The following is a 27,751-nucleotide window of genomic DNA, read 5'->3' as shown; positions in this document are numbered from 1 at the left end:
CAGGGTTAGTGTAGTGCAGAAGTTGTCATATGCTGAGGCAGTGAAGAAAGTAGAGGAAGATGGGTCAAGGGGAAGGTATTCTGAGAGGAGCGGTGTGAGTAGTAGATTTGTACCAGTACAGAGGTGTTAAACCAACAAGTGATATATTTTTCAGTAAGATTGGATTTTTGTCATTTATAGCAATGGTTATCAACTGTACTGAAGGGATGGAATGTAGGTCGCAGAAAACTGAGGTTCTGGTGGCAGCTGCAGAGAGGTATTTGTGTGTGCGAGACTTGACATCAAAAGAGTTACAGGGTGTGTTAAGTGGTGGTGTCCCATCCTTTCAGGTTGTTGGCCTGAGATAGCACTAAATAGATTTAAATAGTGGAGTAGGGTGGTATATTTGTGAGTGTAGATAGTTGCGTATTTGTTTATTTTTCCAAGCGAAGTATTAACGAGTTGTACTCCAGTCTAGTAGGTGGCGGTAATGCAACATGCATCGGATGCCAACCGCCGTTAAAACCTCAGAAGAAGAAGGAGCACTAGAACTGTGCTATGAAGACGATGGCTTTTGTGTCCGTTTCAAATGTATTACTACAGGTATGTAATAGCACGTTTACACTTTATAATATCGAAAGAACATGTCATAACATGTTAGGTAGTAAATCCGTCAAGGTATTGTCACGTTTGGTAAAGGTTTTATGACGTTTTTGTTGTTTCAAACCGAGTGAGTGAAGAACGTGATAAGTCACATCGTTAGAGACTGGGTTTGTCTGAGTGAATGAAAATACATTATTTCGTCAAGATAAATTCATAAAGAATCCATGTATTTGAGATTTCTGAGTTCGTTATACATGTTATTGTTTTGTAATGTTTTTTTACGAGCTGATAAAATGGCGGCGGCAACTCTGAGTCAATGGACTTCAGTGCAGACAGTGAGGTTGCATCAGAGAGACAATTTCACGGTTGCTCCACTGTTTTGACGCTGAATGTAATGATAATCAGTTTTCTACATGTGTAGTAATATTCAGACATTCAGTTGTTTCTATGTTATCTATTTTTGTTACTATGGTGTAAATGGTAAATACAAATGTTTTTTTGCGAGCTAAATTACATTGTATTGGTCACATGCGCCAAATACAATGTGTAGACTTTACAGTGAGACGCTTCCTTTCAATAATACACAGTTAATAAATATAACAACTGGTAGACTTTACAGTGAAACTCTTGCTTCCAATAATACATAGTTATTAAATAAAGGGAAATATTTTCTAAAGAAAGTAATAGTCGCAATAGGAGTACCAGTACCGAGTCAATGTGCAGGGTGGTAATACAGGATCAATGTGCAGGGTGGTAATACAGGATCAATTTGCAGGGTGGTTATACAGGATCAATGTGCAGGGTGGTAATACAGGATCAATGTGCAGGGTTAATTGTGGTAATACAGGATCAATGTGCAGGGTTAATTAATGTGTAACTCTGTGTTGTTGTATGTGTCGAACTGCTTTGCTTTATCTTGGCCAGGTCGCAATTGTAAATGAGAACTTGTTCTCAACTTGCCTACCTGGTTAAGTAAAGGTAAAATAAAAGTAATACAGGATGAATCTGCAGGGTTAATTGAGGTAATACAGGATGAATCTGCAGGGTTAATTGAGGTAATACAGGATGAATCTGCAGGGTTAATTGAGGTAATACAGGATGAATCTGCAGGGTTAATTGTGGTAATACAGGATGAATCTGCAGGGTTAATTGAGGTAATACAGGATGAATCTGCAGGGTTAATTGTGGTAATACATGATGAATCTGCAGGGTTAATTGTGGTAATACAGGATGAATCTGCAGGGTTAATTGAGGTAATACAGGATGAATCTGCAGGGTTAATTGTGGTAATACAGGATGAATCTGCAGGGTTAATTGAGGTAATACAGGATGAATCTGCAGGGTTAATTGAGGTAATACAGGATGAATCTGCAGGGTTAATTGAGGTAATACAGGATGAATCTGCAGGGTTAATTGAGGTAATACAGGATGAATCTGCAGGGTTAATTGTGGTAATACAGGATGAATCTGCAGGGTTAATTGAGGTAATACAGGATGAATCTGCAGGGTTAATTGTGGTAATACATGATGAATCTGCAGGGTTAATTGTGGTAATACAGGATGAATCTGCAGGGTTAATTGAGGTAATACAGGATGAATCTGCAGGGTTAATTGAGGTAATACAGGATGAATCTGCAGGGTTAATTGAGGTAATACAGGATGAATCTGCAGGGTTAATTGAGGTAATACAGGATGAATCTGCAGGGTTAATTGAGGTAATACAGGATGAATCTGCAGGGTTAATTGAGGTAATACAGGATGAATCTGCAGGGTTAATTGAGGTAATACAGGATGAATCTGCAGGGTTAATTGAGGTAATACAGGATGAATCTGCAGGGTTAATTGTGGTAATACAGGATGAATCTGCAGGGTTAATTGAGGTAATACAGGATGAATCTGCAGGGTTAATTGAGGTAATACAGGATGAATCTGCAGGGTTAATTGAGGTAATACAGGATGAATCTGCAGGGTTAATTGAGGTAATACAGGATGAATCTGCAGGGTTAATTGAGGTAATACATGATGAATCTGCAGGGTTAATTGAGGTAATACAGGATGAATCTGCAGGGTTAATTGAGGTAATACAGGATGAATCTGCAGGGTTAATTGAGGTAATACAGGATGAATCTGCAGGGTTAATTGTGGTAATACAGGATGAATCTGCAGGGTTAATTGAGGTAATACAGGATGAATCTGCAGGGTTAATTGTGGTAATACAGGATGAATCTGCAGGGTTAATTGAGGTATTACAGGATGAATCTGCAGGGTTAATTGAGGTAATACATGATGAATCTGCAGGGTTAATTGTGGTAATACATGATGAATCTGCAGGGTTAATTGAGGTAATACAGGATGAATCTGCAGGGTTAATTGAGGTAATACAGGATGAATCTGCAGGGTTAATTGAGGTAATACAGGATGAATCTGCAGGGTTAATTGAGGTAATACAGGATGAATCTGCAGGGTTAATTGAGGTAATACAGGATGAATCTGCAGGGTTAATTGAGGTAATACAGGATGAATCTGCAGGGTTAATTGAGGTAATACAGGATGAATCTACAGGGTTAATTGAGGTAATACAGGATGAATCTGCAGTGTTAATTGAGGTAATACAGGATGAATCTGCAGGGTTAATTGAGGTAATACAGGATGAATCTGCAGGGTTAATTGTGGTAATACAGGATGAATCTGCAGGGTTAATTGAGGTAATACAGGATGAATCTGCAGGGTTAATTGTGGTAATACAGGATGAATCTGCAGTGTTAATTGTGGTAGTACAGGATGAATCTGCAGGGTTAATTGAGGTAATACAGGATGAATCTGCAGGGTTAATTGAGGTAATACAGGATGAATCTGCAGGGTTAATTGAGGTAATACAGGATGAATCTGCAGGGTTAATTGTGGTAATACAGGATGAATCTGCAGGGTTAATTGAGGTAATACAGGATGAATCTGCAGGGTTAATTGTGGTAATACAGGATGAATCTGCAGTGTTAATTGTGGTAATACAGGATGAATCTGCAGTGTTAATTGAGGTAATACAGGATGAATCCGCAGGGTTAATTGAGGTAATACAGGATGAATCTGCAGGGTTAATTGAGGTAATACAGGATGAATCTGCAGGGTTAATTGTGGTAATACATGATGAATCCACAGGGTTAATTGAGGTAATACATGATGAATCTGCAGGGTTAATTGAGGTAATACAGGATGAATCTGCAGGGTTAATTGAGGTAATACAGGATGAATCTGCAGGGTTAATTGAGGTAATACAGGATGAATCTGCAGGGTTAATTGAGGTAATACAGGATGAATCTGCAGGGTTAATTGTGGTAATACAGGATGAATCTGCAGGGTTAATTGAGGTAATACAGGATGAATCTGCAGGGTTAATTGATGTAATACAGGATGAATCTGCAGGGTTAATTGAGGTAATACAGGATGAATCTGCAGGGTTAATTGAGGTAATACAGGATGAATCTGCAGGGTTAATTGTGGTAATACAGGATGAATCTGCAGGGTTAATTGAGGTAATACAGGATGAATCTGCAGGGTTAATTGAGGTAATACAGGATGAATCTGCAGGGTTAATTGAGGTAATACAGGATGAATCTGCAGGGTTAATTGAGGTAATACAGGATGAATCTACAGGGTTAATTGAGGTAATACAGGATGAATCTGCAGTGTTAATTGAGGTAATACAGGATGAATCTGCAGGGTTAATTGAGGTAATACAGGATGAATCTGCAGGGTTAATTGTGGTAATACAGGATGAATCTGCAGGGTTAATTGAGGTAATACAGGATGAATCTGCAGGGTTAATTGAGGTAATACAGGATGAATCTGCAGGGTTAATTGAGGTAATACAGGATGAATCTGCAGGGTTAATTGTGGTAATACAGGATGAATCTGCAGTGTTAATTGTGGTAGTACAGGATGAATCTGCAGGGTTAATTGAGGTAATACAGGATGAATCTGCAGGGTTAATTGAGGTAATACAGGATGAATCTGCAGGGTTAATTGAGGTAATACAGGATGAATCTGCAGGGTTAATTGTGGTAATACAGGATGAATCTGCAGGGTTAATTGAGGTAATACAGGATGAATCTGCAGGGTTAATTGTGGTAATACAGGATGAATCTGCAGTGTTAATTGTGGTAATACAGGATGAATCTGCAGTGTTAATTGAGGTAATACAGGATGAATCCGCAGGGTTAATTGAGGTAATACAGGATGAATCTGCAGGGTTAATTGAGGTAATACAGGATGAATCTGCAGGGTTAATTGTGGTAATACATGATGAATCCACAGGGTTAATTGAGGTAATACATGATGAATCTGCAGGGTTAATTGAGGTAATACAGGATGAATCTGCAGGGTTAATTGAGGTAATACAGGATGAATCTGCAGGGTTAATTGAGGTAATACAGGATGAATCTGCAGGGTTAATTGAGGTAATACAGGATGAATCTGCAGGGTTAATTGTGGTAATACAGGATGAATCTGCAGGGTTAATTGAGGTAATACAGGATGAATCTGCAGGGTTAATTGATGTAATACAGGATGAATCTGCAGGGTTAATTGAGGTAATACAGGATGAATCTGCAGGGTTAATTGAGGTAATACAGGATGAATCTGCAGGGTTAATTGTGGTAATACAGGATGAATCTGCAGGGTTAATTGAGGTAATACAGGATGAATCTGCAGGGTTAATTGAGGTAATACAGGATGAATCTGCAGGGTTAATTGAGGTAATACAGGATGAATCTGCAGGGTTAATTGAGGTAATACAGGATGAATCTGCGGGGTTAATTGTGGTAATACAGGATGAATCTGCAGGGTTAATTGTGGTAATACAGGATGAATCTGCAGGGTTAATTGTGGTAATACAGGATGAATCTGCAGGGTTAATTGAGGTAATACAGGATGAATCTGCATGGTTAATTGAGGTAATACAGGATGAATCTGCAGGGTTAATTGTGGTAATACAGGATGTAGCTAGGGGTGAAAGTGACTAGACAATCAGGATATAATAATCTGTGTGTGTGTGGTGTCAATATGCATATGTGTGTCTGTCTGTTGAGTGTCAGTGTAGTTTGTGTGGGTAGAGTAGTGGCTGTGCATAGAGCCAGTGTTCAGAGGGCCCATGCCTAAACTTGTCATTCTCCTGAGGGGGAAGGGGCGTTGCCCTCTTCACGACTGTTGGTGTGTTTGGACCATGATAGGTCCTTAGTGACGTGGACACTGAGGAACTCGACGCTCTCGACCCGCTCCACTACATCCCCGTCAAGGTGAATGGGGGGCGTGTTCGGCCCTCTGTTTCTTTTAGTCCTTGATAAGCTCCTTAGTTTTGCCCATGTTGAGGGAGAGGTTGTTGTCCTAACACCACACTGCCAGGTCTCTGACCTACTCCCTATAGGCTGTCTCGTCGTCGTCGGTGATCAAGCCTACCACCTGTAGTAGTGTAGTAGTAACATAAGATACATGGATAACATATAAAGACAAAAGATAGCTGAACATTAAAGTAACGAACCACATGTTAACATAGATCATGAGACCGTGGTAATGGAAATCTACTAAGGGACGTTCTGGCCCTCTTATTTTCTCCATTGTGCTGACAGACTGACCAGACACATGGGTGCCTAAAGGCAACTGGATGCTAATGATAGAAGAGACACATAGTCTGACAATTCCAATAAGCATACATACCAGAGAAATATGCCTAAGGCAACTGGATGCTAATGATAGAAGAGACACATAGTCTGCCAATTCCAATAAAGACACATACCAGAGAACATGCTGAGGCACTGAGTTAAATACAGGGCTAAGTCATAGGCCTATAGGATAGATGGACATATATTATTTTTAAGACAAGCATGGGTCTGGCCACTATTATAATCTAACTGAAAGCAGATATGGGCGTTATTGGGCGTGAACAAGTAAGAAGCCTGAACTAAAAAGATAATGATGGCAGGAAGAATTAGGGGAAGTATGCTTATTTGCATATGGGGTGGACCCATATGCTATTTGTGTATAAATGTTGTGGCCGGGGCTGGGAAGCGGGGTGTGTTCCGCGGGACATTCCGGCTTTGATATACTTTGTATTAAAAAGTCTATTTGATTTCACAAGTTCTTATGAGTGTTATATTTCTGAGATGATTTTCCACGACATATTTGGCGAGCTAGCCAGGAGGGACAGGGACTGAGGAATGGCGTTCAGGGCTGGAGATAGTTTCTTTGGACAATCTTGCAAACACTATGGCCACAACTACTGTTAGGCAGAGGGAGCGAAATTAAGGAACATCGAAGTAAAATAAGTTATAATCAAGGATAAAAACACTGATGTGATAAAGTAGTAAGCGACCATAGTAAAATTACTAAAAAGGTGTCAAAATAAATAATGAATAAAAATAATTAAAGAGGCGTTAACCGAATAGTATAATATGAATAGAACAGTGTGGTAACAAAACAGAAAGTAGAATCGTCGATAAATTGAAATTGTACTATAAAGTTAAAAACGAATCTAGGTTAGTTAAGATAAATAGTGATAAATAGTGAAATTCAGGACAGATTAAGGATTCACGAACGGTGTAACAAAGGAAGAGGAAAAAACAGGCCGTCGATCACTCTGTGTCTACAGAAGCTACGGTCTAAAAATAGCCTGAAGGGCAGAGAGGGGTGCAAAATGGAGTGGCCAGGATAAAACAGGAGAACAGGGGAGGCTTGACTCACTAGTAAATTGACCATAGGATCAAACAATAAGAATATAGAGAAGAGGTAAGAAAGTATAGACAAAATAAATAAATAAAGGTAAAAGTAAGACGTTAGATAGAGATCTTAACGGAGCGGGCAGTGGACCTGTGTGACTCAGTTGGTAGAGCATGGTGCTTGCAACGCCAGGGTTGAGGGTTCAATTCCCACGGGGGGACCAGGATGAATATGTATGAACTTTCCAATTTGTTAGTCGCTCTGGATAAGAGCATCTGCTAAATGACTTAAATGTAATGTAAATGTAATCTTAAAAATTGATTAGAACTGTAACAACAAACCAAACGAATAAAATGAATAAATAATGATATCTGTAAAGGGAAAAACACAGTGATATTTGAAGTACTGTACTAGAATAAGATATTAAGTCATCTGTAGTATTCAGAAATAATGTCTGTACTGTATAGAGTAGGCTTCGATAAAAGAAATTAAGTGATGTGACAAATGAATTATTAATTGGAAAGGAGATTAGCTCTACCTCGGAAAAATAGTAAATAAAAGGTGTATAATACATGGGAGTATTTAGGAAAAATAAATAAATAAATAGTGGCATGACAACAAAATGATTGTTTCCATAGAATAGAGAGAGAAGGACACTATTACCTGATAAACAGGATGAATAGAATAAGGGAGGCACAGTCGCATGGGACCAAAATGTGAAGCTCGATTTGCAGGCGTTCTGATGTCAACATTCTATCATCAGAAAATACATTGCGATGAGGTTGTGTGTGTGGTTCCTCTAGTCCTCGCAGACGTGCGGGTGATTAGCAGAACTATTGACAAGATCTAAGAACCAATAAGAAAATAGCTCTCTGTTCTGGATATAGGTATATCGGGTATGAGGAAATTAGTGTAAGGTGACACTAGAACTTAGTGCGGTAGCAGGAAATGCCGCTATACAAGAGTTTATATCCTTGTCAAAATAACAAACAACTAATTGGTTTGAGGTTAGTGAGAATGGAATTTTTTACTTGGCGGTGTATAGTCTCTGAGCGAACAATGAGTGTTTCATAGAGATTACAGTTTATATGTGGTCAAGGAGAAGTATTAGATCACGTTTGACTTGACATATAGTAGAGTACCGATGGAATTTTAATTGTTAGACATTCTATACCACAATTCTCTGGAACTGTTAAAGACGCTTTAGAATAAAATCTATGGATAAGTAAAATTATTGGTTTGCTGACTAAAAGGTAACATTGTGAATATTAACGATATGTACACTTTCTTTTCCAGAAAGAATAAGAAAAAAAAAAGGGTTTTTAATCTTCTCTGGTCAAAAATGTCATTGGAGACTGCATTACTGTGGAAAGCAGTTAATTAAAGTCAGCCGCTTTAAAAATAAAAATATCTGGATAAGGCTAAAACATGGAGTTCTGGATGAGTGAGTCCAGTCCCTTTGCGATTATTGGCTTATGGTTCACTAGTAAGTACACCATGTACTGGGAATGAATATGCATTAGTAGATTTATTGGAAGGGTTTTTTCCAATTCAGTTTCAAATTGGGTATGCAAAAGGATGGACATGTTTTTGAAAAATGTATTTAAGTTGTTCCTAAAGAAAGGGGGAGTGGAAACATATTAATGGTGTCAAAATGCCCTGAATCCTAAGAATTTCCTGTGAAAGACTGATCACCTTTTACTAGAAATTGTTGGAACAGGTGGGATTTACTTATAAAATGTTTAAGACACCAGACTCTATTCAAACTGTATAATTACTTTGAAAATCTATTATGTCCCTGGGAAAATTATGAAGAGTTGTACCCTTAAATTGAATAAGTTATTCGAATAGGTTTATTTTAATTTTAATTTTGATATAACATGGGTTCATAGGTAAAACTATCAGTTCCTTGGGGTTATGGTCTTTGGGTAAATACACAAATGTGTTTTGTTCATTCTGCATATAAAAAGTGATGAAAGTTACTCCAAAGGGTTTATTGGAGTGTGGGTCTCTGTGAGGGTTTTGTTGATAAATACCTCATCTGTAATTCATCTGAGAGATCACCAGTAGAATAAGGGAATTATCATAAAAGGTGACGTCAGAATGCTTTAAGGCATGGGAGAGAATATCACCACAAGTGGGTGTGGAGCTCAAACCCACCCTAACCGACTGAATAGTGAGGGACAACTGTGTCTGATGACCTGTGAACTGTATCTAAAAAAAGACATGCTGAAATGACATTATATTTGTTGGGAGAATAATGACTTAAAGGAATTGGGGTACTGACCTTTTTATTATCAGGCCATTCATGAGAGAAACTGAAACAAAAGGGCTATTGGGAAAATAGATAGTACTGGTAATAAAAGTGTTTAGTATAAATGTTAATTATTAAAGGGATGATGTGTATTGAATAGATAGGGTCAAATTTGAGTTAAAGTAAACACTAAGGATTGTTATCCTGAATATTGGGTTGGAAAATGTATTAAAAAAAAATAACTGTTTAGTTATTTGGATATAGAACTGTTTACCGTTAATAGGCTTAGGGAAGCTCTGGAAACTAATCCTGAGACAAGGAGGTTGACAAAACTTACAGAATTTTAGATAAGGTTTTTTGTTTCTTTTGTTTTATAATGTCATTGGAATTGTAATGATAAAATGTAATGTTTAATTGAATAAAAAGGTAGTCTGTTGTGCGATGATACCCAAGAATGAAGAAGAAAGAGACCAATAATAACATGGGCATAGAATGAAACAGATGGACGTTTTCTCCAGGTTTAATTACATTACAAATAGTGGTAATTTATTGCAAATGTGTAATTATTATATATATATATATATATATTTTTTTTTTTCTCTTTTTCTCGTTTGGTCAATTTATTTTTGTTTTGAGGAACATAAGGTTGTGTATATGTTCCTAAGGGGGGACTGATACTGATATAAATGATATATAAATTGACTTAAGGATGTTGTCAGGAAATAACCCATGTGTTAGTGTGTATGTCCTCAGGAAAAAACAGCCAGAAATGGAAAGGCTTGGGCTGCATTCTGGAGACTGAGTGTACATCAAGATACACCAGGCTGGTGGTATACTTCTTACAGCACTACAGTGGTAAAGATCTTCATGTCTCTCTTTGGTGGGTGCATAAGTCTCACGAGAAGTAAGGTCCAGCTGAATAATGGGTGAGCTTGAAAACACCATGACAGAGGATGTGGAATCAGAGAGAGAAAGAGAGAGAGATTAGATTCCACTATAGACATACTGGGTTGAGTTTGGAGGCTACTTGTTTTATTTTTAATACATCATGTGAAAGAGAATGGATGATAGGATATTATACTCTAAACAAACATGTTAAAGGGATTGATATGAAAGCATATACAGTGTTGAATTAATTCAAGAAGAGATAATGTTAATTGTAGGTTATGCACATGATTATCAGTTGAAATGGAGCAGATGGGAAACTAAGTAAAAAATGACATGATTTGGGAACACCTCTCAGAACCTGGGGCCGAAAGGGGAAGACTGGGTGGAAGCATGAGGAAGCTTTTTAGGGCTTTTATTTTTGTGGAGTCCAGCAGAAAAGTATCCTGGAGGCATAGAGTCAGGTAAAGAGAGAGTGGGAATTGTCATGGTCTCAGATTTCAGTTTGCATGAATATATTTATGCATAACACATAACATTGTCAATGCTGTTATGTTTTGTCTGTTGTTTTCCAAGTCTTATGTTTAGGAAACCAGAAGGAGAGGGGTTCGCCAGCTTCAGCTGGAATGTCTGTTTGTTGTGTGATGAGTGATGGAAGTAAGAGGATGTATGGTGCAATCATAGAACAGAGACCATAAGTCTCTAAGTATGAATGCCTCACAGAAAGTAGGCAGAAACTGAACCAGGACGAGAGGTTCTGCGTCTGATGATCCAAGGGGACCAGAAGGACCTCTCCCAGTGACACCAGGAGATCTAGTCCACGTTTGAGTGTTCAGAAGGAAGTGGGATCAGCCGAGGAGAGAAGGACCCTACGAGGTGGCAACAGCCACAAAAACAGCAGTCCAAGTGAAAGGAAGCCAGACGTGGTACCATCTGAACCACTGCAGCTGAGTCCCAACAGAGAGAAGGATACAACCATATAGAGATGAGGACACAGAGGATGATGATTCCCCAGGGAGGAGCCAAGAAAACAGCAAATCAAGTGAAAGCCAAAATGTGACAGGTGCACCGACTAATGCACCCAGAAGAGGAGGAGAGGCCTCACAAGGAACAGAATGAGAACATTTCTTCCCTAAATTGAAACCCTTCCAGATGGAAGCTAAGTCCTGCCTGAGGAGGGAGCCTCAGGTGAAGAAAGAGGAGGAAAAGTCCCGCAAGCTGAAGAAAATGGGGATTTCCTCACAATTGACTTTTAAACTTTTGAATGGCCTCCTTTACAGACAATTGATGTTAGAACAACAAAAGAATAATGACATTGACATAACAAGAAGTAACAGTGAATGCTAGTATAGAAACAACAGACTAATGCACAATCAAAATGTATGGTGGAAGCAGGAAGAGAAGAAAGGAATCAGCTGAACAATCCAAAAAGACTGACAAGGTTAGAATCTCTGTTCCACCTCAACTTATAACAGAAGCAGGAGAACTGAAGTCTATCTCAATCATAAGGATCAAACCCTTACCGGAGATGGCACTCTGTGGATGGACACATCACCAAACAAAGGGACAAGTCGTTTGGGATCCGAAAGGATGTGACCTGACATTAATCAAAGAAAAAGACGAGAGGGTGCTCATCATGAATCAGATTGAACCAGTTGAAGGTGAAGAATTAATAGTTGAAATAACAAGAACAACAGTGACCAAAGGGAGTAGCACCACGGTCATTAAGATTGATCCTACCCCTGCACCTGAGCAGGAAGAACCTGTGACAACAACAAGGGTGGCGGTTGCTGTGACGACCACAGTAGCTACCACTAAGATGACATCGACTGCCCTTACCAAGCAGACCACCGTATCCACAAAGCAACCTGAGACATCAGAGTCAGGAGAGGTTTTTTTTACTGACATTTGGAACTTTCTGATAAACTCTAATGATCTACCTCAAGATAAGAACATAGAAAAAGCGACAGAATTAGATATATTAGAACCACTCAAGGACACCACATGAGAAGAAGTAGTGAAGAAGGAGTGATACGAATGAGCTAAGTCTATGGAAAACAAACACAAAAAATGGACAATTGTATTTTGTGTAGAAAATCAACTTTGTCTGATCTTTTAATAGTCTCTGAACCAGCATCATTTAAAAACTGTGTAAGTTGGAAAAATGACCATTGTACCAATAGAAAGTATTCTATTCCCTTGTGTGACATAGAATATAGGATTGCTCTGGGTAAGCACTAGGGGTAAAACTATGTTGAATAAGACCATGCTGGGAGATAATGATTGTGCTGCTTATATCATTAGAACTGAATCAAATGGACCTCAATTAGACAGAAGTACTGTGGTTAAAGGAAAATATGAATGTTTTTACAGCCATAACACCGAAGGAATTCAAAAAGTGTCATTCGCGTTACAATTGCAAGTGGTGTACAAAAATTCATGAGGATGGTCATAACCATCACCCAGAACCTTTTTTTTTCCTGTGCCAAGTGTTAAAGAGGAGATTGTCTTATTTGTAAGGATGAGGGCTGTGCTCCTAGATAATGGGGTTTTAGCATTTTTATTTTGCCTAAAGCTTTGTGTTCTTTGTATGTTTCTTTGAATTTTTAGATATATATATTGATGAATATATATGGTTTTCTTTAATTAAAGCTAGTTATGCCTTCTAAAAACTAGGTTAATTTCAAGAACATGTTAGATGACAGAGGGCATTCTGGTTACAAGTGTTTACGGACCATGTCCTTAATCTTCTAAACAAAGGTTGGTATCATTGATATCACTTTATTAGAGAGGTGTCTGCGAGGGAGGATCATGTTGAAATGCTTAAATTTAGAATGATGTTGTGTCAATTTTCTTTTGTAACTGCATGTAGGTCTTTGATTTTCTCATATTCAATTTATTATTATATTCATTGTATTATCTTTTATTTTTTATACCAAATTTGATCTTTTACTTTTATGAAAATTGGAGATGTTTGGTCTAGTTAGGTTTTCTTTAATGTTTCTACTTAGATCTTTTACTCTTATGATAATTGGAGATGTTTGGTCTAGTTAGGTTTTCTTTAATGTTTCTGATTGGATCTTTTACTCCTATTTCACATTGGAGATGTTTGGTCTAGTTGGTTTATATGCTTCACTTTGTTTTTATTTTTTGTATTTTCTTGATTATCATAGGTATTCTTATTTACTTTCCCAAAGTCTTATTTGTATCATTTATGTGGCTAATTAGCCCCAGAGGGGGGATTGTAGTAGTGTAGTAGTAACATAAGATACATGGATAACATATAAAGACAAAAGATAGCTGAACATTAAAGTAACGAACCACATGTTAACATAGATCATGAGACCGTGGTAATGGAAATCTACTAAGGGACGTTCTGGCCCTCTTATTTTCTCCATTGTGCTGACAGACTGACCAGACACATGGGTGCCTAAAGGCAACTGGATGCTAATGATAGAAGAGACACATAGTCTGACAATTCCAATAAGCATACATACCAGAGAAATATGCCTAAGGCAACTGGATGCTAATGATAGAAGAGACACATAGTCTGCCAATTCCAATAAAGACACATACCAGAGAACATGCTGAGGCACTGAGTTAAATACAGGGCTAAGTCATAGGCCTATAGGATAGATGGACATATATTATTTTTAAGACAAGCATGGGTCTGGCCACTATTATAATCTAACTGAAAGCAGATATGGGCGTTATTGGGCGTGAACAAGTAAGAAGCCTGAACTAAAAAGATAATGATGGCAGGAAGAATTAGGGGAAGTATGCTTATTTGCATATGGGGTGGACCCATATGCTATTTGTGTATAAATGTTGTGGCCGGGGCTGGGAAGCGGGGTGTGTTCCGCGGGACATTCCGGCTTTGATATACTTTGTATTAAAAAGTCTATTTGATTTCACAAGTTCTTATGAGTGTTATATTTCTGAGATGATTTTCCACGACACACCGTAGGCGTTTAAATGTATTATGCGAGAAATGCCGATGTAAACGGCTTTATGTACAAATCTTGCTATAATAACCATGATATGGAAGTAAACTTGGAGTCACGCGATGATACGGTGTGTGGTCCTCCCACTACCGCTCGGGAAACCATGCAGTTTATTACAGATTAAACAACAGGATTACCTTCACAGCTTGGTGAAAGTGCAAGGTTATCTTGATACTCCTTTCCAATACATTTCCAGGGTCTTATTCTGGTGACATTGTGATCGATGCTTGACTGCCGTTTGACATCCATTGAATTATTCAAGTAATTGCCTTAGAGTCAGATTTTTTCCCATCACTCACAGCCAAAGTTATTAACTATTTTAGATTCATGCTGTGAGGTGGGTGAGCTTATGCCACATGCAGATGCTGAAGGGAAAACACACCTCTTGATCTGCGTGTTTATAATGTAGGTTAAGGTGCAGCCTCGTCTCATAGACTAGATGTAACATAGTAAATATAAATCTGGGACTCTCAAAACTAATGAAGGAGCACACAGGGACACAGCACTTCAGGAGCACACAGTCACCAACAATATATCCCTGGCGTCAATAGTTTCAACTGGCTCAGCTCACTGTTACAGTACAGCACCACCAAATTCAATTTATTAAGTAACCATCTGTCTTATGTAACCATAAAAACATAACATATCATACTATTTTGTGTTTTTAATTCATTTATTTCTGGTACTCTCCTACCTGAGAGGCATGAGGCCTGTGTGGCGTTGCACTGTTAAAATCATCCCAGTGTGGAGATGAAACACCTGTGTGTTGCAAAGCCACATGCTCTGTCCTCTCTGCTCTACCTAGGTGTTATAATGTGGGTAATACAGAGATAATACTAATACAGAGATAACCACTGCTCTACCTAGGTGTTTTAATGTGGGTAATACAGAGATAATACTAATACAGAGATAACCACTGCTCTACCTAGGTGTTATAATGTGGGTAATACAGAGATAATACTAATACAGAGACAACCACTGCTCTACCTAGGTGTGTAATGTTTATGTCCAATGGCCGATGAGCACCGATACGTTTTATCTATAATTTCTCATTATTTCTCTAGGCTGAAACACCTTCCTTTTGGAGCTGCCTCACTCAAAACAAAAGAGGGGGAGTGGTCGGTACTGTTTGATTAAGTTTGATTAATTGTTCATATCACACACACACACACACACACACACACACACACACACACACACACACACACACACACCCCCCCCCCCCCCCCCCCACACTCCCCCCTATATCTACCTCTCCCAGCAGGTCAGTTCATCACTCTCTCTCTGGCGTCTCTCTTTCTCTCTGTCCTCCATTTCTCTCTCTGGTCTCCATCTCTCTCTCTGGCCCCCATCTCTCGCTCGCTCTCGTTCTCTCACTCTCTCTGGCCTCTCTCTTTCTCTCTGTCCTGTCTCCCTATCTCTGTCCTGTCTCCCTATCTCTGTCCTGTCTCCCTATCTCTGTCCTCCATCCCTCTCCGTTGGACGGTAGATAGGGACGGCCAAAGGCCAACATAACGCTAAATAATACAGTGAATATTATTCAGGAAAATAGTACATAGTGCTGCCTAAAACATACTGCAACCTTGTACTAAATGTTTAAGAGTAATATTATTTTAATGTAGGAAATATACTATAGATTAAGTGCACTTATGTTGTGTAATTTAAAGTGTGTACTTTGTCTCATGTGAATTAATGTTTTGTTATCAATGATTAATTACCTGATATATGGAAATGAGAGAAATTAACAAAATAACATTTTTATATATTTTGTTATAATAAAGAAAGCGGCAGAACTGTCAAGACAATAACTTTTTGTGTCCGTTTCTCATTATATCTACAGGACGACTTGAATTAAGTCTGAAGCCGGTAACATCAACAGTGAGGACAAACCCAGCCTGCCTCTCTCCTTCCACACTGAGTCCAAACCTACAGTCACTGTGTCCTGATTGTGACAGTGGAGCCCAGTTTGCACCGCAGGATCCAGTGATGGCATCAGTGAAGATGGAGGACTGCAGTCAAACACTGGAGCTGAATGTCAACATTAAAGATGAAGAAGAGGAGGAGAAGATTAGGACAACTGTTAGTCATGGTAAGAGCAGGTTCTCTCTATAAGTTATCTTCATAAATTAGACCTCCATAAGTTATGACCCAGTCAATTGCTAGGTTGAATTCTGTAATTCTGACATCACACATCCCTGAACATCTCAAGACTTCACAGCGAAGCAAAACATTTTAAAACTTGTAACGCCTGCCTTTTCCCACACATTGTCTCAAGATCACCAAGTTAGGCATACCTCATTTCAAAATAGGCCATGGCATCATCATTGTCAATATTGAATTATAATTCTTCGCGTTTTACCAGTGAAATGCCCAAGCTGTGTCTGCATGCCAATCGTTTGATCTCAAACAATTTCATGGGAATATGCATTTAAATCTTCTTGAATTACTGTTTGGTTAGCAAATTAGAGCAGATGGTGTTAAATTATATAGACTTCCTGTATTTTGTTTTAATCAAAGCACATTCTGTCTAATGGCGCACGCTGTTGAGTTTGGGACAATTCAGCAAACCATTCTAAAATCTCGTAAGAAATGAGGTGTTGTTTTTGTTTTAACAGTAATATTATGCTATAATATTTGGTTATGTGGACTACTAATTAATCATTAGGTGATCGTCCAAGACATTGATCTACCTTTACTAAACAAACACCATTGTGGCGGCTCATCACTCTTGCAGCACTACACCCCTGCAGTCTGCTGCACCGAACTAGTGATTGATGCTCACCTAGCCTACTCTTTTGTCTCGCGCAACATTTGGTGATGCAGAAACGAGAAAACATGTTTGGCTGATTTTATGAAAATCTGGGAATATTTGGCCAAGGAAACATTTCTGGTTGGTCTCAAGGAATGTCACACAGGGAGACTTTTTAAAACAGGATTGAGTGAAGTAGCAGCTAATGCTCATGGAGAGCCTCACAATGATTATTATGAACCTTTATTTAACTAGGCAAGTCAGTTAAGAACAAATTATTATTTACAATGACGGCCTACACCAGCCAAACCCGGACGACACTTGGTCAACTGTGTGCCGCCCTATGGGACTCCCAATCACGGCCAGTTGTGATACAGCCTGGAATCTAACCAGGGTGTCTGTAGTGACGCCTCTAGCACTGAGATGCAGTGCCTTAGACAGCTGCGCCACTCAGGAGCTCATAAGTTTGATGAAATTCCATCATCTTTCAGTCTATTAGGGATATTTACTTCCTTTTGTAGCTCTTCACCAGCTTCTTGTATGTTTATTGTACATAAATATAAACGCAACATGCAACAATTTCAACGATTTTTCTGAGTTACAGTTCATAAAAGGGGCAGCAGGTAACCTGGTGGTTATAGCGTTGGGCCAGTAACCGATAGGTTGCTGGATCGAATCCCTGAGCTGACAAGGTAAAAATTTGTCGTTCTGCCCCTGATCAAGGCAGATAACCCACTTCCCCGGTAGGCCGTCCTTGTAAATAAGAATTTGTTCTTAACTGACTTGCCTAGTTAAATAAAGGTTAAATGTAATAAAATAATATATATAAGTATATAATAAGGACATCAGTCAATTGAAATGAATTAGGCCCTAACCTGTAGATTTCACATGACTGGGCAGGGGTGCAGCCAATTGTGGGCCTTGGAAGGCATAGGCCCACCCACTTGGCAGCCAGACCCACCTCAGGTCCTGGGCTGATGTTATCACACGTGGTCTACGATTGTGAGGCCGGTTGGACGTACTGCCAAATACTTGTATACGACGCTGGAGGCAGCTTATGGTAGAGAACTGAACATTCAATTCTTTGGCAACAGCTCTGGTCGACATTCCTGCAGTCAGCATGCCAATTGCACGCTCCCTCAAAACTTGAGACATCTGTGGCGTTGTGTTGTGACAAAACTGTACATTTTAAAGTGTCCTTTTATTGTACCCAGCACAAGGTGCGACTGTGTAATGATTATGCCGTTTAATCAGCTTCTTGATATGCCACACCTGTCAGGTGGATGGATTACCTTGGTTAAGGGGAAATGCTCACTAACAGGGATGTAAACATATTTGTGCACACAATTTGAGAGAAATATGCTTGTTGGAAAATTTCAGAGATATTTTTTTCAGCTCATGAAACATGGGACCAACACTTTACATGTTGCATTTATATATTTTTTCAGTGTAGTTAGGCATTACTGTTCTCTCCATGTTCGGCTGGAATTTAGCCTGAAAAGGATTTGAGAAATATGATATAGGCCTACGTCTCGTTTTGGCCTGCACAGAATATCAGATCTCAACAACGATTGGAGAAGTGATGAACATAACCAGTAGACTACCACATCCTGATGATTTATATCTCATACATATATATTTAATATTTTATATATCAAGTTGTAGAAACATCTCAAGGATGATCAATGGAAATAGGATACACCTGAGCTCAATTCAAAAGTTTGGGGTCACTTAACACCAGTCTCAACGTCAACAGTATAAGGGATTTGCATCAATTCAAATCTGGTATCAGGACAAAATGTGATTCAGAGTCACCGAATATACTTTAAGTATTTTTATTAAACTCAAGCGATAAATGGTAAATGCAATTTTCGTATATACGGGCTCTCTGTATCACCTCGCAGGGCAGAACAGAGAACTGGCAGGATGTAAGTAAACAGCTGTTCTTATACTGTGACAGACTAGTTCCAACCCGTCTGTTGGCCTATCACAGTAGAGGCTGAGCGTGGTTTAAACTCTGCTCAGCCTATCGCCGGCGCTCAGGCTAGTCCCAGCCTCTTTGCGCTCTTTGGTGTCCCGGCACTGTTGCTGCTTAGATTACGCTCCCTCACCCCAGAGACTGAGGTCAGATAGCTCTGCAACATTGTCTGAGCTATTTGCACCTGCATACAGAGCACACTGTTCTCGCTCAAGGCTAACCACAGCTTCCCAGCACACTTGTCTGGGGCTAACTGTTACTTCCAGCACACACACACAGACACCCAGGCGCCCAGGCCAACAGTTGCTAATATTCAATCACATGTGATATAGCATTGGGTTATAGTGCAATAAACACAAATCCTAACAACAGTGAAGAGGCGACTCCGGGATGCTGGCCTTCTAGGCAGAGTTGCAAAGGCCAGTTTTATTGCTTATTTAATGAGCACCACAGTTTTCAGCTGTACTAACATAATTGCAAAAGGGGTTTCTAATGATCAATTAGCCTTTTAAAATTATCAACTTGGATTAGCTAACACAACATGCCATTGGATCACAGGAGTGATGGTTGCTGATAATGGGCCTCTGTACGCCTATGTAGATATTCCATAAAATATCTGCCGTTTCCAGCTACAATAGTCATTTACAACTATAACAATGTCCACACTGTATTTCTGATCAATTTGATGTTATTTTAATGGACAAACAATGTGCTTTTCTTTCAAAACAAGGACATTTCTAAGTGACCCCAAACTTTTGAACGGTAGTGTATATTTAATATGTTTTATATATCAAGTTGTAGAAACATCTCAAGGATGATCAATGGAAACAGGATTCATCTGAACTCAATTTTGAGTCTGTCTTGTTTTTCTGTTTTTTAAATGTTTATAAATTTGCAAAAATGTCTAAACCTGTTTTCGCTTTGTCATTATGGGGTATTGTGTGTAGATTGCTGATGATATTTTTTTAAATTTAATTTTAGAATAAGGCTGTAACATAACAAAATGTGGAAAAAGTCAAGGGGTCTGAATACTTTCCGAGGGCACTGTCAGACCCCTTCCCATTTTTCCCATTTTGGTATGTTACAGCCTTTTTCTAAAATTGATTACATGTTTTTCCTCGTCAATCTACACACAATACCCCATAATGACAAAGCCAAAAAAGGTTTTTAGAAATTCTTGCAAATGTAAAAAAATATATATTATAATTGCTTATTTCCATAAGTTTTCAGACCCTTTGCTGTGAGATAATCCTTGAGATGTTTCTACAACTTGATTGGAGTCCACCTGTGGTAAAATCAATTGATTGGACATGATTTGGACAGGCACACACCTGTCTATGTAAGGTCCCACAGTTGACAGTGCATGTCAGAGTAAAAACCAAATCATGAGGTTGAAGGATTTGTCCGTTGAGCTCCGTGACAGGGTTGTGTCGGCACAGATCTGGGGACCGGTACCAAAACATTTCGGCAGCATTAAAGGTCCCCAAGAACACAGAGGCCTCCATCATTCTTCAATGGAAGAGCTGCCCGCCCAGGCAAACTGAGCAATCGGGGGAGAAGGGCCTTGGTCAGGGAGGTGGCCAAGAACCCGATGGTCACTCTGACAGAGCTCCAGAGGTCCTCTATGGAGATGAGAATCTTCCAGAAGGACAACTATCTCTGCAGCACTCCACTCATCATGCCTTTATTGTAGAGTGCCCAGACGGAAGCCACTCCTCAGTAAAAGGCACATCACAGTCCGCTTGGAGTTTGCCAAAAGGCACCTAAAGGACTCTGACCATGAGAAACAAGATTCTCTGGTCTGATGAAACCAAGATTGAACTCTTTGGCCTGAATGCCAAGCGTCATGTCTGGAGCAAACCTTGCACCATCCCTACGGTGAAGCATGGTGGTGGCGGCAGCATGCTGTGGGGATGTTTTTCAGCGGCAGGGACTGGGTGACTAGTCAGGATCAAGGGAAAGATGAACGTAGCAAAGTATAGAGAGATCCTTGATGAAAACCTACTTGAGAGCGCTCGGGACCTCAGACTGGGGTGAAGGTTCACCTTCCAACAGGACAACAACCCTAAGCACACAGCCAAGACAACGTGGGAGTGGCTTCGGTACAAGTCTCTGAATGTCATTGAGTGGCCCAGCCAGAGCCCAGACTTGATCCCGATCAAACATCTCTGGAGAGACCTGAAAATAGCTTTGCAGAGACGCTCCCCATCCAACCTGGCAGAGCTTGAGAGGATCTGCAGAGAATGGGAGAAACTCCCCAAATACACGTGTGCCAAGCTTGTAGCTTCATACCCAACAAGACTCAAGGCTGTAACCCCTGCCAGAGGTGCTTCAACTAACTATTGTGTAAAGGGTCTGAATACGTACGTAAATGTAATATTTCAGTTATTTCTAAAAACCTGTTTTTGCCCTTGTCATTATGGGGTATTGTGATGCCATTATGGGGTATTGTTTGTAGATTGAGAATAAAAAAATAAAAAACGATTTAATAAATATTAGAATAAGGCTGTAATGTAACAAAACGTGGGAAAAATCAAGGGGTCTACATACATTTCGAATACATTGTAGATCTTATTTCATGCTACTGAGACTTGGATGGCACCAGTATTGCCAGCATTTGTTTTATTCACTGGGTTATCTGGAGTGTAGACGAATGAAGTGAAGTAGACAAACTGCCAGTGTTTTAAAGTTCTATCAAATTAAAATCACATTTATTTATATAGCCCTTCGTACATCAGCTGCTATCTCAAAGTGCTGTACAGAAACCCAGCCTAAAACGTCAAACAGCAAGCAATGCAGGTGTAGTAGCACGGTGGCTAGGAAAAACTCCCTAGAAAGGCCAAAACCTAGGAAGAAACCTGGAGAGGAACCAGGCTATGAGGGGTGGCCAGTCCTCTTCTGGCTGTGCCGGGTGGAGATTATAACAGAACACGGCCAAGATGTTCAAATGTTCATAAATGACCAGCATGGTCAAATAATAATAATCACAGTAGTTATTGAAGGTGCAGCAAGTCAGCACCTCAGGAGTAAATGTCAGTTGGCTTTTCATAGCCGATCATTGAGAGTATCTCTACCGCTCCTGCGGTCTCTAGAGAGTTGAAAACAGCAGGTCTGGGACAGGTAGCACGTCCGGTGAACAGGTCAGGGTTCCATAGCCGCAGGCAGAACAGTTGAAACTGGAGCAGCAGCACGGCCAGGTGGACTGGGGACAGCAAGGAGTCATCATGCCAGGTCATCCTGAGGCATGGTCCTAGGGCTCAGGTCCTCCGAGAGAGAGAAAGAGAGAATTAGAGAGAGCATACTTAAATTCACACAGGACACCGGATAAGACAGGAGAAGTACTCCAGATATAACAAACTGACCCTAACCCCCAGACACAAACTACTGCAGCATAAATACTGGAGGCTGAGACAGGAGGGGTCAGGAGACACTGTGGCCCCATCCGACGATACCCCCGGACAGGGCCAAACAGGAAGGATATAACCCCACCCACTTTGCCAAAGCACAGCCCCCACTTACCATCCTGAGACAAGGCCGAGTATAGCCCACAAAGATCTCCGCCACGTCACAACCCAAGGGGGGGCGCCAACCCAGACAGGAAGATCACGTCAGTGACTCAACCCACTCAAATGACCCCTCCTAGGGACGGCATGAAAGAGCACCAGTAAGCCAGTGACTCAGCCCCTGTAATAGGGTTAGAGGCAGAGAATCCCAGTGGAGAAAGGGGAACCGGCCAGGCAGAGACATCAAGGGCGGTCCGTTGCTCCAGAGCCTTTCCGTTTACCTTCACACTCCTGGGCCAGACTACACTCAATCATATGACCCACTGATGAGATAAGTCTTCAGTAAAGACTTAAAGGTTGAGACCAAGTCTGCGTCTCTCACATGGGTAGGCAGACTATTCCATAAAAATGGAGATCTATAGGAGAAAGCCCTGCCTCCAGCTGTTTGCTTAGAAATTCTAGGGACAATTAGGAGGCCTGCGTCTTGTGACCATAGCGTACGTGTAGGTATGTACGGCAGGACCAACTCGGAAAGATAGGTAGGAGCAAGCCCATGTAACGCTTTGTAGGTTAACAGTTAAACCTTGAAATCAGCCCTTGCCTTAACAGGAAGCCAGTGTAGGGAGGCTAGCACTGGAGTAATATGATCAAATATTTTGGTTCTAGTCAGGATTCTAGCAGCCGTATTTAGCACTAACTGAAGTTTATTTAGTGCTTTATCCGGGTAGCCGGAAAGTAGAGCATTGCAGTAGTCTAACCTAGAAGTAACAAAAGCATGGATTAATTTTTCTGCATCATTTTTGGACAGAAAATTTCTGATTTTTGCAATGTTACATAGATGGAAAAAAGCTGTCCTTGAAACAGTCTTGATATGTTCGTCAAAAGAGAGATCAGGGTCCAGAGTAACGCCGAGGTCCTTCAGTTTTATTTGAGACGACTTTACAACCATCAAAATTTATTGTCAGATTCAACAGAAGATCTCTCGGGACCTAGAACAAGCATCTCTGTTTTGTCCAAGTTTAAAAGTAGAAGGTTTTCAGCCATCCACGTCCTTATGTCTGAAACACAGGCTTCTAGCGAGGGCAATTTTGGGGCTTCACCAAGTTTCATTGAAATGTACAGCTGTGTGTCATCCGCATAGCAGTGAAAGTTAACATTATGTTTTCGAATGACATCCCCAAGAGGTAAAATATATAGTGAAAACAATAGTGGTCCTAAAACGGCACCTTGAGGAACACCGAAATGTACTGTTGATTTGTCAGAGGACAAACCATTCACAGAGACAAACTGATATCTTTCCGACAGATAAGATCTAAACCAGGCCAGAACTTGTCCATGTTGACCAATTTGGGTTTCCAATCTCTCCAAAAGAATGTGGTGATCGATGGTATCAAAGGCAGCACTAAGGTCTAGTAGCATGAGGACAGATGCAGAGCCTCGGTCTGACGCCATTAAAAGGTAATTTACCACCTTCACAAGTGCAGTCTCAGTGCTATGATGGGGTCTAAAACCAGACTGAAGCATTTCGTATACATTGTTTGTCTTCAGGAAGGCAGTGAGTTGCTGCGCAACAGCTTTTTCTAAAATTTTTGAGAGGAATGGAAGATTCGATATAGGCCGATAGTTTTTTATATTTTCTGGGTCAAGGTTTGGCTTTTTCAATAGAGGCTTTATTACTGCCACTTTTAGTGAGTTTGGTACACATCCGGTGGATAGAGAGCCGTCTATTATGTTCAACATAGGTGGGCCAAGCACATGAAGCAACTCTTTAAGTAGTTTAGTTGGAATAGGGTCCAGTATGCAGCTTGAAGGTTTAGAGGCCATGATTATTTTCATCATTGTGTCAAGAGACGTAGTACTAAAACACTTAAGTGTCTCTCTTGATCCTAGGTCCTGGCAGAGTTGTGCAGACTCAGGACAGCTGAGCTTTGGAGGAATACGCAGATTTAAAGAGGAGTCCGTAATTTGCTTTCTAATGATCATGATCTTTTCCTCAAAGAAGTTCATGAATTTATTACTGCTGAAGTGAAAGCCATCCTCACTTGGGGAATGCTGCTTTTTAGTTAGCTTTGCGACAGTATCAAAAATAAATATATGTTATAATCTCTTATTTTCCTCAATTAAGTTGGAAAAATAGGATGATCGAGCAGCAGAGAGGGCTCTTCGATACTGCACGGTACTGTCTTTCCAAGCTAGTCGGAAGACTTCCAGTTTGGTGTGGCGCCATTTCCGATTTTGATTTGATTAGAACAGAAAAGCAGGCTGATTTAGTTTAATATACATTTCGTTATTGATAGTTAATTTAAAAAATGATTTAAAAAAAATAACAATACTGTTTACACTGCACAAACAAATGCAACATGTAAAGTATTGGTCCCATGTTTAATGAGGTGAAATAAAAGATCCCAGAAATGTTACCGATACACAAACTTATTTCTGTCAAATTTTGTGCACACATTTGTTTACATCCCTGTTAGTGAGCATTTGTCCTTTGCCAAGATAATCCATCCACCTGACAGGTGTGGCATATCAAGAAGCTGATTAAATAGCATGCTTATCATTACACAGGTGCACCTTGTGCTGGAGACAAGAGTAGCTGAGTAGGTGCTTGGCAGCAGCTTATGGTGATCTCTAATAAATAAAAAAATGCCACTCATGGGTCTCCCGGGTGGCGCAGTGGTCTAGGGCACTGCATCGCAGTGCTAGCTGCGCCACCAGAGTCTCTGGGTTCGCGCCCAGGCTCTGTCGCAGCCGGCCGCGACCGGGAGGTCCGTGGGGCGACGCACAATTGGCCTAGCGTCGTCCGGGTTAGGGAGGGTTTGGCCGGTAGGGATATCCTTGTCTCATCGCGCTCCAGCGACTCCTGTGGCGGGCCGGGCGCAGTGCGCGCTAACCAAGGGGGCCAGGTGCACGGTGTTTCCTCCGACACATTGGTGCGGCTGGCTTCCGGGTTGGAGGCGAGCTGTGTTAAGAAGCAGTGCGGCTTGGTTGGGTTGTGCTTCGGAGGACGCGTGGCTTTCGACCTTCGTCTCTCCCGAGCCCGTACGGGAGTTGTAGCGATGAGACAAGATAGTAATTACTAGCGATTGGATACCATGAAAATTGGGGAGAAAAGGGGATAAAAAAAAGAAAATGCCACTCATGTCCTGTTTTTTTCACAACACAATGCCACAGATGTCTGAAGTTTTGAGGGAGCATGCAATTGGCAAGCTGACTGCAGGAATTTACACCAGAGCTGTTGCCAGATATATTTAATGTGAATTTCTCTACCTGAATTTCTCTACCTTTCTCTACCTGTGACGACCTGGGCCTGGACCCGGCCAGTATTAGTGTGCTCTTCATTGCCTAGAAGTTCCGGGCTGCAACACAGTGCGAGTTCTCCAGACAGGAGTTCATGGATGGGATGGCAGAACAAGGGTGTGACAGTATAGAGAAACTAAAAGCCCAACTACCAAAAATGGAGCAGGAGTTAAAAGACCATGGGAAATTTAAGGACTCCAACGTTGTTTTTGAGAATTTGGCCTCAAAATAAATGTTAAACTTTACTAAGGCTGGTATTTTGCTTGGACCCTTAAGATCAGGTGTTTCACAGAATAAAACATTTTGCAGAATGTCGGCCAAAATCCATCTAGTTCCATCTTCTCCCACTGCCGGCCAGTGGGCTTCCTCTCAGTGGAAACGCTAAGCGGATGCCTCACATCTATACATCCGGTGAAACATCTGTCTCATTGTTCAATCTGTGGCTGCACTGTGGTAGTGGGGGAACAGGAAGTTCCAGACAGGCACGCACCATTCTTCAGAATAAAGAAACGCCAGAACTGTTATGTTAAGAAGATGACCTTTGTGTCCGTTTCTATTTATTACTACAGGTATGTAATAGCAGGTTTAAACTTCCTAATATCGAAGGAACATGTCATACCATGCTAGGTAACATCCGTTAAGGTATTATCACGTTTGGTAAAGGTTTGATGTTTTATTTTTGACTCAAACCAGAAGATTGTGATCAACTATTTTACAAGTCACATAGCTAGAAGCTTTGGGTTTGTCTGAATGGATGTACATCATTTCCTCAAGGTCATTTAATAAAGAATACATTTATTTGAGATTTCAGAGTTCGTTTAGCATGTTATTGGTTTTGTGTAAAATTGACGAGCTGGTAAAATGGCGCTGTCCACTGTCTGGCTCCAACGGGCTTCAGTGCGGGTGCAGAGAGACAATTTCAGGTCGCACTACAGTTTTGAAGCTTAATGTAATGATGATCATGTGTTGTAATATTCAGACACATTCAGTTGTTTCTATCTTTATAAATGTTACTATGGTGTGAACGGGAAATACAATTGGTTTTTGATTGAAATAACACAGCGAAGACAAGGTTATTCAGGAAAATAGTACATAGTGCTGGTTAAAACAAACTGCAACCTTGTATTGAATGTTTGAATCATTTCGACATTTATGTGAATTTGTGGAGTCTACTATAGTTTAAGTGCACTTACGTTGTGTAGACGAATTTAAAGCAGGTACTTTGTCTAATTTGAATTAAGTCATGTTTTGTTGTCAATGCTTAGCTACCAGATCTTTTGAAATGAGATCAGTGCTAGACTTGGACAGGAACTCTCCGGAGCTGAGTACCGGCACCTCAAATTTCTACTGTTTGAGCTCATGTTCCTCTTATAGAATATTAGTTCAACAGTATTGTGGAGCTCCTGCACCTAAATATAAACAGTACCGGTACCTATTTCAGTCCAAGTCAAGTACTGAATTAGATAATTGAACAAGAAGAAATATAATATATTTTTAGAGAACAAAGAACGTGCCAGAAATGTCAAGACAATAACTTTTTGTGTCTGTTTCTCATTGTTACTACAGGACGACTAGAATAAAGTCTGATGCCGGTAACATCAATAGTGAGGACAAACCTAGCCGACCTCTCTCATTCCAGACTATGTCCAAACCTACATTCATTCACTGGGTCCTGATTGTGACAGTGGAGCCCAGTTTGCACTGCAGGATCCAGAGATGGCATCAGTGAAGCTGGAAGACTGCAGTCAAACACTGGAGCTGAATGTCATCATTAAAGATGAAGAAGTG

General features: G+C 40.3%; 1 long non-coding RNA gene across 1 annotated transcript; it reads left to right on the top strand.

Moving 5' to 3' along the window:
- The first annotated feature begins 567 nt into the window (after positions 1-567).
- Positions 568-27,727, top strand: LOC120033105. Its single transcript, XR_005473928.1, has 4 exons — positions 568-582; positions 15,498-15,551; positions 16,274-16,522; positions 27,530-27,727. It is a non-coding gene; the product is annotated as an uncharacterized LOC120033105 (long non-coding RNA).
- Positions 27,728-27,751: the final 24 nt, after the last annotated feature.

Source organism: Salvelinus namaycush, chromosome 40 (genome assembly GCF_016432855.1).
Source record: "Salvelinus namaycush isolate Seneca chromosome 40, SaNama_1.0, whole genome shotgun sequence".
Taxonomy (NCBI): domain Eukaryota; kingdom Metazoa; phylum Chordata; class Actinopteri; order Salmoniformes; family Salmonidae; genus Salvelinus; species Salvelinus namaycush.
Note: the sequence above shows the minus strand (reverse complement) of the source record. Positions and strands in the feature narration are given on the sequence as shown.